The 16,441-nt window shown below is 42.8% G+C and overlaps 1 protein-coding gene across 1 annotated transcript in view; it reads left to right on the forward strand.

Annotated features, from left to right (window-relative positions):
* Positions 1 to 16,441, forward strand: part of LOC144772946 (adhesion G-protein coupled receptor G2-like) — a 1,412,864-nt gene that overhangs the window by 841,614 nt on the left and 554,809 nt on the right. The window lies entirely within an intron of this gene.

Consider the following 16,441-nt stretch of genomic DNA (forward strand, 5'->3'; position numbering starts at 1 on the left):
GTCCCTTTCTTTATAGGTTCCAAATCAAGAGATGGAACCTTCCAAATTTTGTCTTCCTCTGCAAGAAAGTCCACCTCACCCCCCACATAGGGCTCAAAAGTACAATTTAAATACCCGGCAACCACTACAAATTTATCCTTCCCTACAAGATTAAGTATAAAATCTAAATCAATTAGAATACAGACCGGACTCCGACCTCCAGGGAGGCCACGTGCGTAAACATTAATAATGACAATTTCATTATGATTAGGCCTAGAAAGCTTTATCGCAAGAATATCAGGATTATTTATGTGCACCTCTGTGGCCCGGTAGTCTAGTGTCTGCCTGACCCAGACACAAAGACCTCCTGCCGGTCTGCCCACTCTTGCTCTTATAGCTGGTTTGTAGAAATTAAGAAACCCAATATGATGAATGGAATCAGTCGCCCAGGTCTCCTGGAAGATTAAAATATCCTGATTGTCCACTAACTCAGACCATTCATCTATTATCACCTTACTTCTCAGCCCTGCTATATTCCAGGAGGCTATTTTCAGCGGGACATCCTGAGTTACCAACTGGGACTGACCTGATACACTCTGACTAGAGCATGAAGACTGCATATTCTCCAGCACAAGTGGCTCTCCTTCTGCTTCCTTTACTAACAAGGCCGGAGATGGACTACTAGCTCCATGGTCCACCTTATCCACCTCTTTTGTTTTACCAAATTCCTCTGTGACAATCCAAGATTCCATACGCCCCACCGTGGGTACTCTATCCTCCGGCTGGCCTTCCTTCAGTGGTAATCTATCTAGTACCTTATACCAAGAACTACCACGGGGTGCAGTATAAGGTCAATCCACCCCATCCAAATTTGTAAGAGGCTCAAACCTATTATATAGAGGGGGATAATGAACCACTTGATCTATGCAATTTTGGCCATGGGCTCTACGCCAATGTGGCTGAGCACACAAGTCAAAATTAGAACCACTACAAATCTCTGGATAAAAATATTCCAAGCCCAACGATTGAACATCTCCTTCCCTTCCAAATCTTGGAGCTCTTGTCATATGATCTACCACCCAGGGATCCCTAAAATTCACTATAATACAGTCCCCACCCAGATCCTTAGTTGTTTTTCCCAACCAGCTTACTCTTCTTACACCCAATATCTCTGTATTACAAGAGTGAGGGAGTCTTCTATTTTTGTTCAGCCAATATATAACCTTATTTTTCAGGTCCCTGTGTGATTCAAATTTCTGCTCCTCCTCCGTTAATGCACGTACACCCACCAATACAATCGTATAAGGTGAGGACTTTGGGGGGAGGTTCACACAAAGGGGACGAACTTTAGGAACTTCCTTCTCCACTCTATGGTGACCATTTATCTTACTGTCAAATGCAGTTGCTTGGAGTGTAGGCTGAGGCTTGTGTGCCCCCTCTTTTACTCCCTCCCCAATTTTAGGAATAACTGGAGATGTTTTACCAACTAAATTCTTCTTTGGGCCTGCTTTAACTGGCTGTATACTAGGTTTAGGTGCAGGCTTCATATTTTCCACCATAAGATCTTTTCCTGGTCCATTGCCCTCTGCATTAATATTGGGTATTCTTTATCATTACAGTGGGTTTCCTGTAAAAAAGCAAGTTGGGTATTAAGTTTAGCTAAATGAGAATACCTTTTGATGTTTGACTGGATGACCAAGACCACGAACATTCCACGAGACCACATTAACCATGACGTTTGAGGAAGGGGTATATGAGGAAACAGGGACACGAAACTGCATAAACAACAGTAAAGAAAATGGAAAGACATTGATCAACATATGAAAAGAAAGACATAATATTAAAAATAAAGCCGGTACAATAAAACAGAATCACGAATGAGATAAAATGTGACGTGTTTTTAGAGGAAAAACATTTATCAAAGGACAGAATGAAAAGTGAGACATAACAAGAAAAGGAAAGAAGAGGGAGGGTAAAGGAAGAGAAAAGAAGTGGAGAGAAGAAGCAAGTGAACAGATCAAGGCATAACAGCAAGATCTGTATAAAGAAAAGAAATAAAAAAAAGAGGAACATAGTGACGCCAGAGGACACGGACCTCAGTAATAGGTATAAAGGAGGAGAAAAATAACCTCATGAAGAGAAGGAAAACAAATAGTGTGAGAACATGGATTAAACAAATTAGATGGATTCAAAGGAGTATTCCTGAAAAATAAGAAAGTCAATTATTAGTATCCATTCCATTAGATGAAAAAATCTGCTGATACTGTCTACGTTTTTCCGGGTCATTAAATGAGCGGGACCGACCATCATGTGTAATCTTGCAGAGACAAGGATGGAGGATTCCATATTGGATTTTGAGGTGTCTCATTTGAGGACGTAAAGCAAGAAATTCTTTGCGACGTGCGTTTGTAGCAGTGGAGATATCTTGAGAAATGAAAAGATTATGGCCAGACCAAATGAAACGACGTTTACGTCTTACAGCTTTCAGTACATTAATCAGCTCAGTAAATTCTAGGAAGAGCATTATGATTCCACGTGGTTTGGTAGCGTTAGGGTTTAGACGTCCCAAACGGTGATCTCTTTGTATGTTGAGGGGACTTGTTGACACCTGAAGATCTAGAAGTTCTGGGAGGAGTTTCTGTAGAAATGATACCATATCCGGACCTTCAACGTTTTCCGGAAGACCATAAAGGCGTAGATTATTTCTGCGATTTAGATTTTCAAGGTCCTCAGTATGGATTTTTAGTTTATGAATTTCCTGTTCTAGTAGAGGGACCTTTGAAGAGACATCTTGTAGGTCACTAACACGTTGTTCTAGTTCCAGAACCTTACCCTCCCTAACAATCTATCTCTCCTCAATCTGATTTAGTTTTTCATTGGTTGTGGACATAAATGGTCTAGTATAGAGTCCAAAACAGGATTCTGAGAGGAATGAATGGGAGAAGGTGGATAATTTTTATGTCTTTTTGGTTTTGTCCCAGATACAGAAGATCTTGCATTATGAATGTCATTAGCCATTGTAAATTACACAAGAAATCACCTGCTGTAGTAAAAGTGAAGTAAGCGCAACAGTTGTCATGGAAAAAGAGACTAGAATACTTATATTGATAGTTTTGTTCAAGATGAGTCTAAATTGAGAAGTTCCTCCAAGATGTAATAATATCAGAAACTAAATGCTAGCAATAATTGATGAGGGGGCTGCTCCATTTTCTCAGACAATTGGTAAGTGCATGAAGAAAAAAACTGAATAATGAGGAAAACTGAGTCATGAAAAGTGGTATATAGATAATAGCAGTCCAAATCCACTAGGTAACATGAGTAAAGAGTTGACTCATTTATTATAGACAAAAGAGGAACAGTGAAAAAGGTAAAAAACCTCACAAGAAGCGGCAACACTTGGCAGCGTAGTGTGACGCGAGCGCAGCGACCTAAAAAGGCGGCCGCTCCCGTCTCTGATAGGGTGAAATTGCCTTGGATTAGAAGTGGTTCAGAGAAGTTTAAATGCAAACACAACAGTGATGGACAGAATGTGGATCAATGTCACACATTCACCCCAGTCCAAAGATCTGGGCCCAAATCCATCGTTTTTCCACTCCACACCACCCTGGGTTAGACAATGGCGATATGCAAATCAGCGCTGACCCTCAGAGAAGTTTAAAGCATCTCAAAGAACACATGATAGCACTACCTGAAGAAAAGACTGCTCCATATCCTCAGGCCATTGAATGTTACATGTGGAAAGGCTGAATAGTGTGGAAGATTGAATATCATAATGATGCACAGTTTCAGAAGCAGTCCAAATCTGCTAAAAAAAATGCCAGGAGCAGGTTGATTTAGGCATTGACAACACAAAAGAGCAATAATATGGAAAGAAAATGAAGGTATGTAGGCATGGTAACAGTTTCCTCATAAAAAACGGCCGAAAATCATCAGGGCTTCAGACGCGAGCGCAGCGACCTAAAATGGCCGCCACTTGCGTCTCTGACAGGGCGAAACGGAAAGCGGCTGAATGAAGGTATGCGGATATCCACAAAGCGGTCATGAAACTCACTGCATCGTCGGAAGAACAGTAATGTTGCTCAACACTCGGGAAAGTATGCAAAGAGGCACAAAACCGCCGTTAGAGTTCCGTGAAGCGGCGGAGGTCACATGGGATCCGCCATACTGCCTCGGCGCGTAGACCACGCCCCCTAGATTTAACACTTATGCCCTTCACAGTTTCTAAGCTGCTCTGGTTTTCAGCGTTTGGAAGGCAGACTCTGGAGTGTGTGATTGAAAATGGTGTTGCTTGTAGTAAGACTTTTAGAGGTGTGTGTGGTTTGGAAATGTGCTTTAAACATGGTGCAATAGCAGTGTTGCGCATAAAAGAATCTTGCTCATCAGTGACTCGGGCCCCAAAAGCTCTGGGGCTGCACAATATACTGCATTACTAAATCCTTCTAAGGTTCCAAGGGCAGAACTATGGTATTGCTAATGCTTGTTATGCTAGTTAGTGTTTGAAAACATACATTGAAGAAATTAACTTTTCAATGTAGGAAGCTCTTGAGAACAAGGGCGTTGTGAAGGAAGCGTTTTCATGTATAAGTCAGTGACATCAGTTTACTAACAGATGTGCACACCTGACTCCTGAAGCAAATTGAATCAAAGCACTAACAGGGAAGAGAAAAATGTTCGATTTAGTATTAAAACTCCAAAATTAGGGGTTGGTATAGATTTCAGTTAAAGCCTGGATGAGTAGAAGATATTAAAGAAAATGTCTTTCTTTCAATTGGGTTCTTTAGTGGCGAATATCTTCAGTGCAAAATCATGCTAATTACTAGAGCTGAGAATAGAGCACTGTTCTCTTAAGAAGGGGCTGATTTCATGTTGCATTTAATAAAGCCTCCACTTATCAGATCCTTTCAGCAATGATGTTTTCTCATCCGGAAAATACTCTTGTTTCTGCTCATTTCTTTTGTTGGCTTAGACAGGGGCGTATGTCAGCCACTGTAGTGCAGTGGGGCCCTTTACCCTCCAGGGAGCCACCGACCTTAAAGGGGACCTTATTCAGCCCAAGGCCAATGAATATCAGTGGGATATGGGACCCTCTGTAGCCCCCACACATCTGAAAGGGAAGACTCATTTCACGTTACGCCACTGGGCTAAGAAAGCCATCAGGATCTCCAGGCAGAAATGCAGGTTTTCCTAATTCAGTTTTGCAGGGGGCTGTCTTTGGTGCTTTCAGTGATGTGGAGACTGTTTTTCACATCTAGAGTATGCGGTTCATCTTTTATTCCAAATTTGTTGTGAGTGTTGAGGCCAATATGGAACAGTTCGCACTTAGATTGTTTCCAAATAATCCTATTGCTTGCAGAATTCATAGTGGGCAATATCATGGTCTTACCTCACACTAAAGCACAGAGTGTAGGTACATTATTACCCCTAGATAGCATCGCTGGTTTTACTGTGTCAAGGTACCCCAACTTGATTAAAACTTCTCTGGATTCCCTTAGACTCTTTTATGCCACCCCTTTCACCACCAAGCCCTCACATGCACTCAACTTACCGCATTTATGGATCAAAAAATCTCCGCTACAGAGCCCACAGGCCCGTCGGGCATTGCAGAGCTGGCTTGAGGAGGAGCGGCCTATGATGAAGCATGACACCATGCCAGGTGTGTGAGGGCATCATAATCTGACCACACTGATCCCCCCTGATCGAGGTCGGACACGGTTGATTCTACCCCAAATAGGGTCTAGTCTGTCCCTTCAAAGGAACTACCCCTTCAGGTGCAAATTAATGGGCCCTTTCATCCTGCTGGCACATCATGTTGGGTCTCGGGTCCGGGCACCCCATACTTCAACAGTATTGCACACGCTATGCAATTGCAGTGGCTCATTAGGGTTTGAGATGGCCTCCCCCATAGGGGAAGGCACATAGTTACTTTGGATTATTTTGCTACTGTTAGCTTTCAGTATAGTCGGATGGCAGTTTGTGACCGGACCGAGTATTTGATGAAGGTTCAGCCGAGTTTATCAAAGTTAATTACTTGAATATTCGGGCTGGCGGAATGTGCTGAAGATGTCACAAGTGAATGACTATGTGAACCCGGGGATGTCTACTGTGTTGAATACTTATAATGTGATGACATGGGATGTGAGGGGCATGGAGTCAATACACAAGTGGCACAGAATTTTAGCACAAATACATAAACGCTAATCATATATTGCTTTCGATCAATTTCTCTGCACAATCTATTCTGCATACTCCAGGGGTGCCCCAATATGGCTCCCTGCAGTTGTTCCATTTGTAGTTATAGACTCTATAATCGACACACAAGTTCATTATGTATTGATGAAGGGCACATTAGATGGCGACCCTCTGGTTTTGGGATGTATTTACGCACCGAACATCGAACATGGTGCACTCCTTGCCTATTTGTGTATGACACTGTCAGACTGGACCCATTACCCACGGATATTAGGAGGGGATTTTAATGCGGTGCTGGAAATAACATTAGACGGGTCTTATCCTCCCCTTCAGTGTACTGGCTTGGCACGTCAGGTCCGGGTTCCTAAGTAATGGGTAGATAGTTGGGAACAAATCTATAACGTTATTCTGCAGCCTTTTTCCCTTCAGGGAATCACAACACGGTCGTTACAACGACCGTGTTGTGATTCCGCATACCATTACTCCGCAAGTCGGAACAACGACTTGCGGAGGGGGGGAGCTGGATGTTAGAATAGTATAATTTACTATTTCAACTCCAGTCTGTGCGGACACTAGGGAAGGTGTTGGATTTTAAATCCAACACCCCCCCCTCCATAAGTTGTTATTCCGACTTGCGGAGTAATGCTATGCAGAATCACAATGCGGTTGTTGTAACGACCGCGTTGTGATTCCCTGCGTTGAAAAAGTTTCGGGATAAACGTTGTTTACAGTTTGGAACTCCTGGATGTGTGGCACGGCCATAATGAGGGCCTCAGGAAATCCTTATTTTATCCTTCTCCACATTTGCTTCATTAATGGCTGGATAGATTTTTCTACTCCTCATACTTGCAACCAAAAATGACACGTGCTACATATCTAGGTAAAACTATCTCTGACCACTGTCCTCTCAAGATCACATATACATGGGGATGTGTACCTGCCCCCATCCCTACTGTAGTGGGATCAATGACCTGTGCCGTCTTATATTATTTGTTACCTGATTGTATATTGATATGTTTTCTGTACCTTACTGTTATCCTATTATGTTAGTGACTATTATACTGCTCCCATTAACTCTGTTCACTCCTGCTGCCCCTACCCCTGTCTCTGTGAAGCGCTCTGATATCTGTAAGGATCTAGTTTGCGCTATATAAAACTTTGAATAAATAAATACATTCCAACATGGAAATTTCAACCATGCTTATTAGAGGACGGAGCCTTCAGAGAGACTCTAGCCGAGATGATTGATAATTACTCCGGCAAAAACCCCGGGATAACCTCCTCCGCATTGTTAGAATGGGAGACATTTAGAACAATAGTGGGAGCCAGAAGGGCACACTCTTCGAACTTGACAGGCTTGATAAATCCCTAAGCCCCTTGAAAAGAAGGGCAGCAAAGAGCACTACAAGCACATCCCAGCTCCAGGAAGCCAGATGAACACATGCGGAACTGCTGTAGCAACTCCAGTTGATATATTACAGGGCGTATACACAAAAAGTGCACATTGAAGTGGACATATCTGGGACCTTAGTGGCACGATTGATATGGCCCTACCTATCGCCAGTGCCGATTCTCCAGGTACATATACTTGATGGGAAAATCACGGTAACCCAAGGTGGGATTAACAAAGTATTTTGAGAGTTCTACTCAACAATTAACATGGCCCCTCCTCCCTCAGACCCTGCGAAGATTGCAGCTTTCCTTCACCCAGCAGCTTTACCTAGTGGTCAGGTGACAGATCATAGGGTGCTGGCTGCACCCATAATAAATTAAATCTGAGGCGTCCTCAAAAACCTAGTTTTGATGTAGAGTGGAGTGCTATATAGTAGAGTAGAGTACAGTACAGTGCCATCCAACTTAATCGAGATAATTATACAAGTGTACAGTGTGGTCACGTACAGTGAAGTGCGGTTTAGTGGAGTGGCAGAGAATGTACTCTTGTAAAGCGAAAAAGCATACAGTTGATTGTGGTACAGTGCAGTGCCATAAAGTCTATTTAAGCACAATGTTGAGGCATAGAATTTAGTAGCGGAGAATGGAACAGTGTACACTCCCGTAGTATACCATCCAGTGGTCCAAACTTAAGTAGCATGTGGTGGAATAGCTTAAATTGGAGAAAGGTGCAGTGGAATACCGCTGAGTTGCAAGCACAACAGTTTACTTTAGGGCGTCGAGTAATTTGGCTTACACGAAAGTGTAATAAAATACAGTGGAGAACAGTATAATAGCATATAGGGGTGTACATTTCAATGGGGTGCAGTTTAGCTGAGCCGGGTAGAGTGGATAAATGTACAGTGGATTAGCGTAGAATGCAGTGGCGTATACTGTAGTGTTTTAAATTGGAGTAGCATCCAGTAAATTATGTACAGTGCAGTGACGTAAAGTAAACAGTTAGAGAGTGGAGTGGCATAAAGTGGAGTGTGTAAATTACAAGAAGTGTAGCATTAAACTGCAAAGATGAAAATGGTTTTTCAACAAAATATATACAATAATATGTACTTGTTGTGGGGTTCTTAAAAGGTTGTTAAATTCAATGCATGTAGCTTAATTTTCAATGTGTGTATTGCAAAATGTGTCATTCGGAGATGGTAAAAACTTGGCTGGATTAGACATTATGGTTCGCAGATGCTTCTTTTAAGTAGTGCAGGTAAGTAGTGTAACTGTTTTATAACTTAAAATTTATTCAAAAGTTGAGAGAGAAGTTTGTGCAATGTCTTTGTGAAATATAGGTGTATGTTTTTGTACTATTACGATACATAGTGATGCCAAATCATTCGCTGATTGGCTAATGACTGTCTTTACAAAAGTTGCAGGCAGGCATGTTGTTTTTAGGTAAACATTTCCTGTGTTCTGCGTTATGTTTTTGGATATAGGTAAGTAAATGCTTTGGTATGCATGCCCTACCTATTAACTCCTTATTTAAGTGGTAATGGTAATATGTTTTGCTTAAAATTGTATACGTTTCTTAATTTTTCGGGAATAAATAGGGAGTGCCGTACCACGGTACCACAACATTATTTTCTAAGATTACCAGTGTTATCTCAAAATGTCTCTATCTTTGTATGAGCAACAGCGTTTTATTTCACGTAGTGCACTAATTTTTGTTAATTAATGTCCTACTCTGTACCCATTTTTCAACATGTTAAAATATATTAAAATTGGAAAAGACACTTTAGCACAGTATATTTACAAAATATAGCGTCTTATGGTGTTTTCAAATGTATTCACTCTCTTTACGAACAATTTTTAGGTGCAGCAATAGTACCTCCGTACTCCTTAATTTAAAAAATAAAGTATATATCAACGTATTAATATTTTACCCTACCTATTACCACTATAATAAAGTGCTAATAGGTTTTGGAAAATACCACACCTAATACTTACCTACATTACAAGGCATAACATAGAACACAGGTAAACTCAAGTTGAAAACAACATAGCTGCCTTTAACTTTTGTAAAATCAGTCATTAGCTAATCATCTAATGATTTGTAATCGCTATGTACCTCAGGAGTACTGTGGTTTTGCTGCAGCCACAGGTATAGGTAAAAAAAATCTTAAAACATACAAAATACTTATCCTACTGACCTGCTGTACCCCAAAGAATCATCTGGACACCATAATATATAATCCTTCCAAATTTAGTTAAAATCTAACTGACGGTCATCACACTACACAAATAAAAAAGTTAATGGAAAAAGGAATTGGATTCCTAGCCTGTTTTAGGACCCCCTTTTTTCTTTGCATCCTCTTCATGAAACCTCACACAATTTTCAGGACTCTCACAATTGGGTGAGGGCAGCAGGTCTACAATGTTTTACGAACATTCATCAAAGGGTGCAAAGTAATTAATGATCAAAGATCAAAAATCGAAATATTTTCCCCAAAAAATGCACTGCGGTGTCTTATTGTTCATGGAAAGTTCTGGGATGATCAGTCAAGCAGGGGCCGAGAAAAAGGTGGGGTCAAAACAATGTGTTTCCCTTGTAGGTTTTAGACACGACTACAACAAGACACGCTGGACGGAATTACATCAAATTTGGCAGAAATGCAGCTCTTGGTCCAGAAAGAGTCCTTCTTGTTATTTGGTGTAAATCCGGTCAGTAGTTTATGGGATATTAAAGAAAAAACTGATTTGTATAGCTAGAGGCACGAAGCCTCCACAAATCCTCCCGATCTTGTCCAGATATCGGATTGGCTGCCAACCCATTAATCAGGAAGTGTTGGCAGCCATCTTGGGACTCTGACTCAGCCAAGTCCCAAACAAAAACATTAAAAAAACAAAAGAGAGAAGGGGCCGGGTAGGAATACCATGACCCACTAGGCCTGGTGCTGAGGTCCTCAAGTGACCCTGCCTGGCCCCCCAAAAAAATGTTTTAAACATGTTTGCAGCAAAAATTGCAAGAGATTCACAAATTTGCAGCATTTAAAAAATGTCTCCCCCGCTTGTTTAAACATGGGCCCTGGGTGGGCCTGGTCCTGGGGGCTTATTTATATTTTAAATAAGGGCAGGGTGCACAGGACCCGCCCTACCATGGCCAATCATGGCACCGGGGACCGCCACCTCCCCTGGGCAGGCCGATTGATTCATTTCCCTCTTCCTGAGGGTTTTGCGAACCCCGGGGACTGCCACTTCTTTGGGGCCTTATTAAAAAAAGGAAGGTGGCCGCGTGAACCGCCCTCCATTGCCCTAAAGAACCCTGGGGACCACCACTTAAATTAAAAGGGGAAGGAGGGCCATGGAGCTTCCAGAGCCCAGCTTAGACTGCTGCACCAAGAAGCCTTGTGATATGTGTGTGTAGGTGTGTGTGCGTGTGTGTGTGTAGGTGTGTGTGTGTTTAGGTGTGTGGCCTGCACGGTATATATACACACATACTGGCCGTTAGGTGTGTGGCCCCCAAAAGTAATGGGTCCATATTTTCCCATCACTGGGAACCCAACACACTAGTCTATCGCTTGAATCTCTCAGGGTGGCAGAGCAGTACATGGACCACTCAAAGGAGGTGGTATGTGCTAAGAGTCACCATTCGCTGGAACACAATAATAACACTCAATAAATAATTGTCCAGTCTGTACTTTGACTTTTGAAAAAGGAAAAGTATATTTAAGGCTGATGGAAACACCCTTTGATATTGCTTAATCACCTCTGACTCCCTAAAGGGATAAGGTCCACAAACCACATGTCAAAAACCCTCATTTTTGCAATAATCAAAAATAACCATGTGCGAATGCTCTTATTAATGGTAACAACGCCTAAACACTTTGATCAGTAGTTACTGTCAACATTATTATTTCAATAAAGCATTCACAAATGAACTTCCAATGGGTCCATGTGCTTTTTATATACTTTTACCCATTAAGAACATAACAATTTGATCACAACATATGTAACCACAGGCTTAGCTCCTAGAGGGTGTTGTACAACATGTACCTTTCTTTCGATACCTTTTGGCCACAATAACGGCACCCACAGGCTTAGCCCTTAGTGGGCACTGCACAACCCATCAGTAGAGCTCCTGCATCAGCCTGGGGACTGCTTGAGGAACTAAGAAAAATCCTGAATTGGTGCCTCTTTCTTTTGACCATTCCAACTTAGGGTTGGCAAATTTGATAACTTCTTTATGGTCTCTCTGATGGAGGGGCAATTCTTCTGCAGATCCGCTGGACTTTCTTTCACATGTAGGAGGTGACCCCTCTGTCCAGGGACCACCACTAGCAGCAGAAATTCCTTCAATAATATCAAGCCCCGCAGGGCATTATGGGCCACTCCTCCGGAAGAATGCATATTTTATTAACTGTTTTCCCACTTTTCTAGGGATAGACCATACCTTTGTATTCCATTTGTTCCACATTGTTGCATGACCTCACACCACATGCCTCTCCCTTCTTTTTTTGTGTGTGTGGGGGTGCTCAGTCCCACCTGAGCCCCCGCAGGTTTTAGTTCATTAGAGCCAACCTAGGGAGCCCACGCCTGGCTGCCCTATCTAGTTCCTTCCCAGACAGCCTCTCCTCTGTTACCCGCAGGAATCAGCAGCACTCTTATCCCCTACACACTACTGCGGGAAGGGTGTTCGTTGCGATGGCAGTCAGCCATTCCCCCTCAGTCACGGGCAGGGCAGGCCACCACAGGCAGAGGAAATGGAGTAGCACTCAATCGTCCTTCTTTCCTCAATAGGGTCTAGGAGTTGGGAACCCTTAGCACTGGCTTCTTTAGCGGGTGATGCAATGGTGCTCTCCACCTCATTGCAGTGGTGGGGACCTTGATTTTGAGGCCCCGGGCGCCCATGATAAAAATCTGGCCCAGGGCTTGAGATCCCCAGGCCGTCTTGGCTCCAGAGAGGGGGTATGCATCGTTAACATTTACTAGATCCTCCTGGTGGTTTCCCTGGGCAAGAAACTCTTTGACCTCGCAGGAGGTTAGGTCAATCCTTTGTTCTGCCATGTGTCGAGCCCTGGTGGGCCGTTTTCCCCCTGCCTTAGACTCATTTTCCACCTGGTTGAGCGCTCTAGCCACCTGGAGCACGTTCCTCAGGACTCCTGGCCTCTAAGGTGACAAACACTGCAGGGAGCTGGTTACATCTACTCCCTGCACCATCATTTCTCCTGTGTTTCCTCTGTAGCTTCTCTCCTCTTTGGTGCAGAATTCAAGCCTTTCCACCAACTAGTCTCTTCCTGGTCCTGGGGAGAGCCCCACTTGTTGTGGGTTCAACTGAAGTAGGAGTCCATAGTCCAGATGTGCATCAGGGGGTTCCCCTTCCAGTTTTGCATGACTGCCACCTCCAGTCCCAGTGTACAGCAAAAAAACACCAACAAAAGAGAGCTCTCTGCCTGGTGCAAGACATTTTAAGTGGGGGCGTTGATGGAGCGAGATTCAGAAATATTTTTCATTTCAACTCGTGAAGTCACACTTCCATAAATAAAAATAATAAGATTAACAATAGTGCTATGTGTGTATTAATTCAACCTAGTTTTAAGATACATCTACATAAGAACACGCGGGAAACTAACATGTGTGCTCATAATCGTGCAATATGTTGCATTTCCTTGTTTGTGAAAATAATAAATTAATCGTGTCTATTGTCATGTCAAAAATTAACTGCAGCTGTTTAGAATAAATGGCATGTGCTTATTTTGCTTCCCTGTCTATGTGGTGTCACTCTATTCTCTATAGGTGCATAAAGAACCCTGCTGGATTAAACGTAGAATGGTAGATATAAAATGCTGCTTTATTTGTACGCTATTAGCTAGGTAATTTAGACTAATGGGTTAATCATTAGTAATGGAGGGTGGCAACAGAACAAATTATATTACTCGCATTCATTATTCTTTTGTGTTTGTTTATGTGATAGTTAATGAAAAAGGCTTGGGCCTAGTGAATTTCCGTGCTTGCAAAAATCTGCTTGGAGCCAGAGTGAGCCCATGTTGGCAGCGTTTTCCTCCTGACCTGAAGTAGAATTGTCGTGCTGAGCTAACGGTCTCTTGATCGAACAAGGCCATGGTCAGGAACCGGCAAAAAGGCTGGTAACAACCACGTACCCGAGGAAGCCAAAAACTTTCTTTGTAGCAATTGTCGCGAACTGGGGGAAGCTGCGTTGTTCGAAAACTAGAGACAATGGTCTCTAAGAACGTGACGGAATTGTGATTCTAAAATTGTGGTGACACGTCGCCTGTCACTTTTGGACCAATGGGACTCCGATTTCAGCAGAGAAAAATATAATTTTTCAGATTAGCTTAGCGTAGAAAGGTATAAAAACTCTTGCCCCGTGGAAGAGTGACGCTTCTCTTTGCAGACCTTTGATGAGGGTGTCGTGCGGACGAACTTTTCTTGGGATACGTAAGAACCCTCAAAACTTTTATTCCTTAATTATAGTTAGCATTAGTTAGGGACTTAGGTTTTGAAAAATGCCAAACTGATAATTTTCATTTGCAATAATATTTTTGATTCATAATAAAACTGTCATAACCATTTGCAATGATTCAAATAAAAATGCTTTAATAAAATTTCTAATACATTTTCCAAATGAGTAGCTAATAAAAATCTTACTTTGGAAAACAAGCTGGTCTTGTTATTTCATGGGTTTTGGTTACTTATAGTTAAATCTTATCGCCACAGTGGCTTAATTAGCTTGTAGGGTTGTAAAGTGTGATGAATTCATTTACCATGGTTGTATATAAATGTATATAATTTTGTGAATAGGTTAATTAGGTCACATGATTCAGTTGGTTATAATATGTCATGTTAGATTTATGGGCCTTAGGAGTGTTTATTGATTGATGGTGTATATAATAGAGTTGGGTAGCGTAGCTTATGACATATTTCCTATAGCCCGCTGGATCAGGGGCGGAACGTTCCATATGTGAGGACCATCTGGCCTATCCTTGGGTGCAACATCACCTTTCTGCCACTGTCCCAACCTTCCTGCACAGCCTGCTGGAACATTCCAAAATTGCATCACCTGGAGTCACTAGTCATATCTGTTCTGCGGCCTCAACTCTGCCCCACGCTGACATCACTGCCAGTGCTCTTTCATACCAAATCTTCAAAAGGAGCCTCCTCCTATGTTAGCTCTCCAGAGGTCTGGGTTCCCTCCTTTGCTCAGTGGCATTGGACTGGCCGATCCCTGCTACAGTATGACAGCTGATGGATTGATGCAGATCCTTCATCCTCACCCTTTTCCTCCTCAGAAGATGAGTGATGCACTTTTATATGTGCCCTTTGTGTGGTGAGGCCTTTGTTCCTGCTGCTGGAGGGACATTTAATTAACTTGGCACAGTAAGGTGACAGCAGACATGGGCTCTGATCCTGAGCTGTGCCATAGACGTATGACCATCTTGGATTAACCATAAACTGTAGAGATAGCTTTTTGGAATTTCCAGCAAAGGTCACCCCCCCAAATCAATATGTCACTGGTCTCTGTAGGCCAAAGGGAAGCAAAGCTGCACTCTAAGGCAGTACTCCCCATAGCTGCATAATGGAGTGTCACTGCAGACAAGACAGTAAACCATGCAGATTTTCCCTATGAGTGTACACTAATTTTATGAAGCCTACCCCAGTCAAAATCTAATCATGCAGAGTTCCCACTGCCCCACACTACCTGTGTGCAGCACCAGGCTATGCAAAACAGGAGTCTCCCATGCGCAACCCTCAAATTTTTCCACACACGTGTTCACACATGTTCACGTGTAACCAGTTAAGTGCCCCTTACCCTTGCTGTGTCGCAAAAGCCTTATTTTAAAAGGTGGTTACTGACTGTAAACATGTGCATGTTATTTACCATGAGTTTACCTTGGGTGTGTCACCAGTGGTGTGGCTCACCCACAGTGAAAAGGTGACGTACTAGGTGGTCAAAATCCAAAAAGTCTGTGCGGATCTGATGGGCAGAACCCATTATATATATATATATAAATATATGTATTAAAAACAAATAAGGGTTACAGGGATGTTAGTCAGATTTCACATTCACAAAGCCGTTGAAATTCAGCAGTTATAGTTACCTGAGCTAACTATAACTTAGGCCACCGCAATGCACTGCTTATATGTTACATCACTCAAGACTAAGAGTCCTCTAAATTTTCAGATCACCGAAAAATGTACCTTACCCAGTCCCACGCTGCCTCCGCTCCTGGCTGGTTCTCGCACCTGTGTTTTCCTCCTGGAACAGGAAACAGGCATCCTCCCTGCCGTCCCTAAGCCAATCAGGAAACTGCAATGGCAGCATTAGGATTAGTGCGGACGGCGGCCATGTTCTCTTTGTAGGCTAAATGCAGCCTACACAGAGAAAATGCAGTGTGTGCATGACTGGTTTGATCGGCCCCTGAGGGCCGACCAAACAGTCAGGGCCCACAGCATTGGGCAAGCCACTCCTCCCCGAAAGCCCCTAACCAGGCATACCGTCGGTTTTCTCGCATCACAAGAAGCAGAAACATAAAATGGTATTTAAAATACCATTTTATGTTTCTGCTTCTCGCACTGCGAGAAAGCAGGGAAGCAATGCTCCTCTGCCCTAATAGAGGAGCCGCCCCTGTCTACAAGTTATTGCATGGACTGTATGGAGCCTGACTCAGTAAAACGCAGCTTTTTGGCTCTTTGTTTCCAAGCGTTGTTGGTTAGAGCTCATGCACTAACATGTTACTGAGTTACTTAACCTGGTTTAAACTGCTTGATTTGTTGAAAATCGGCGCATGTGAACTTTCTGCAGCAAATACTCCACAATGCAGCCTCAGAATAACAAATGGGCCCATACCACAGAAGTGTGGCAGACTCCCTCCGAAAC

This window comes from Lissotriton helveticus, chromosome 8 (genome assembly GCF_964261635.1).
Source record: "Lissotriton helveticus chromosome 8, aLisHel1.1, whole genome shotgun sequence".
NCBI classification, from domain to species: domain Eukaryota; kingdom Metazoa; phylum Chordata; class Amphibia; order Caudata; family Salamandridae; genus Lissotriton; species Lissotriton helveticus.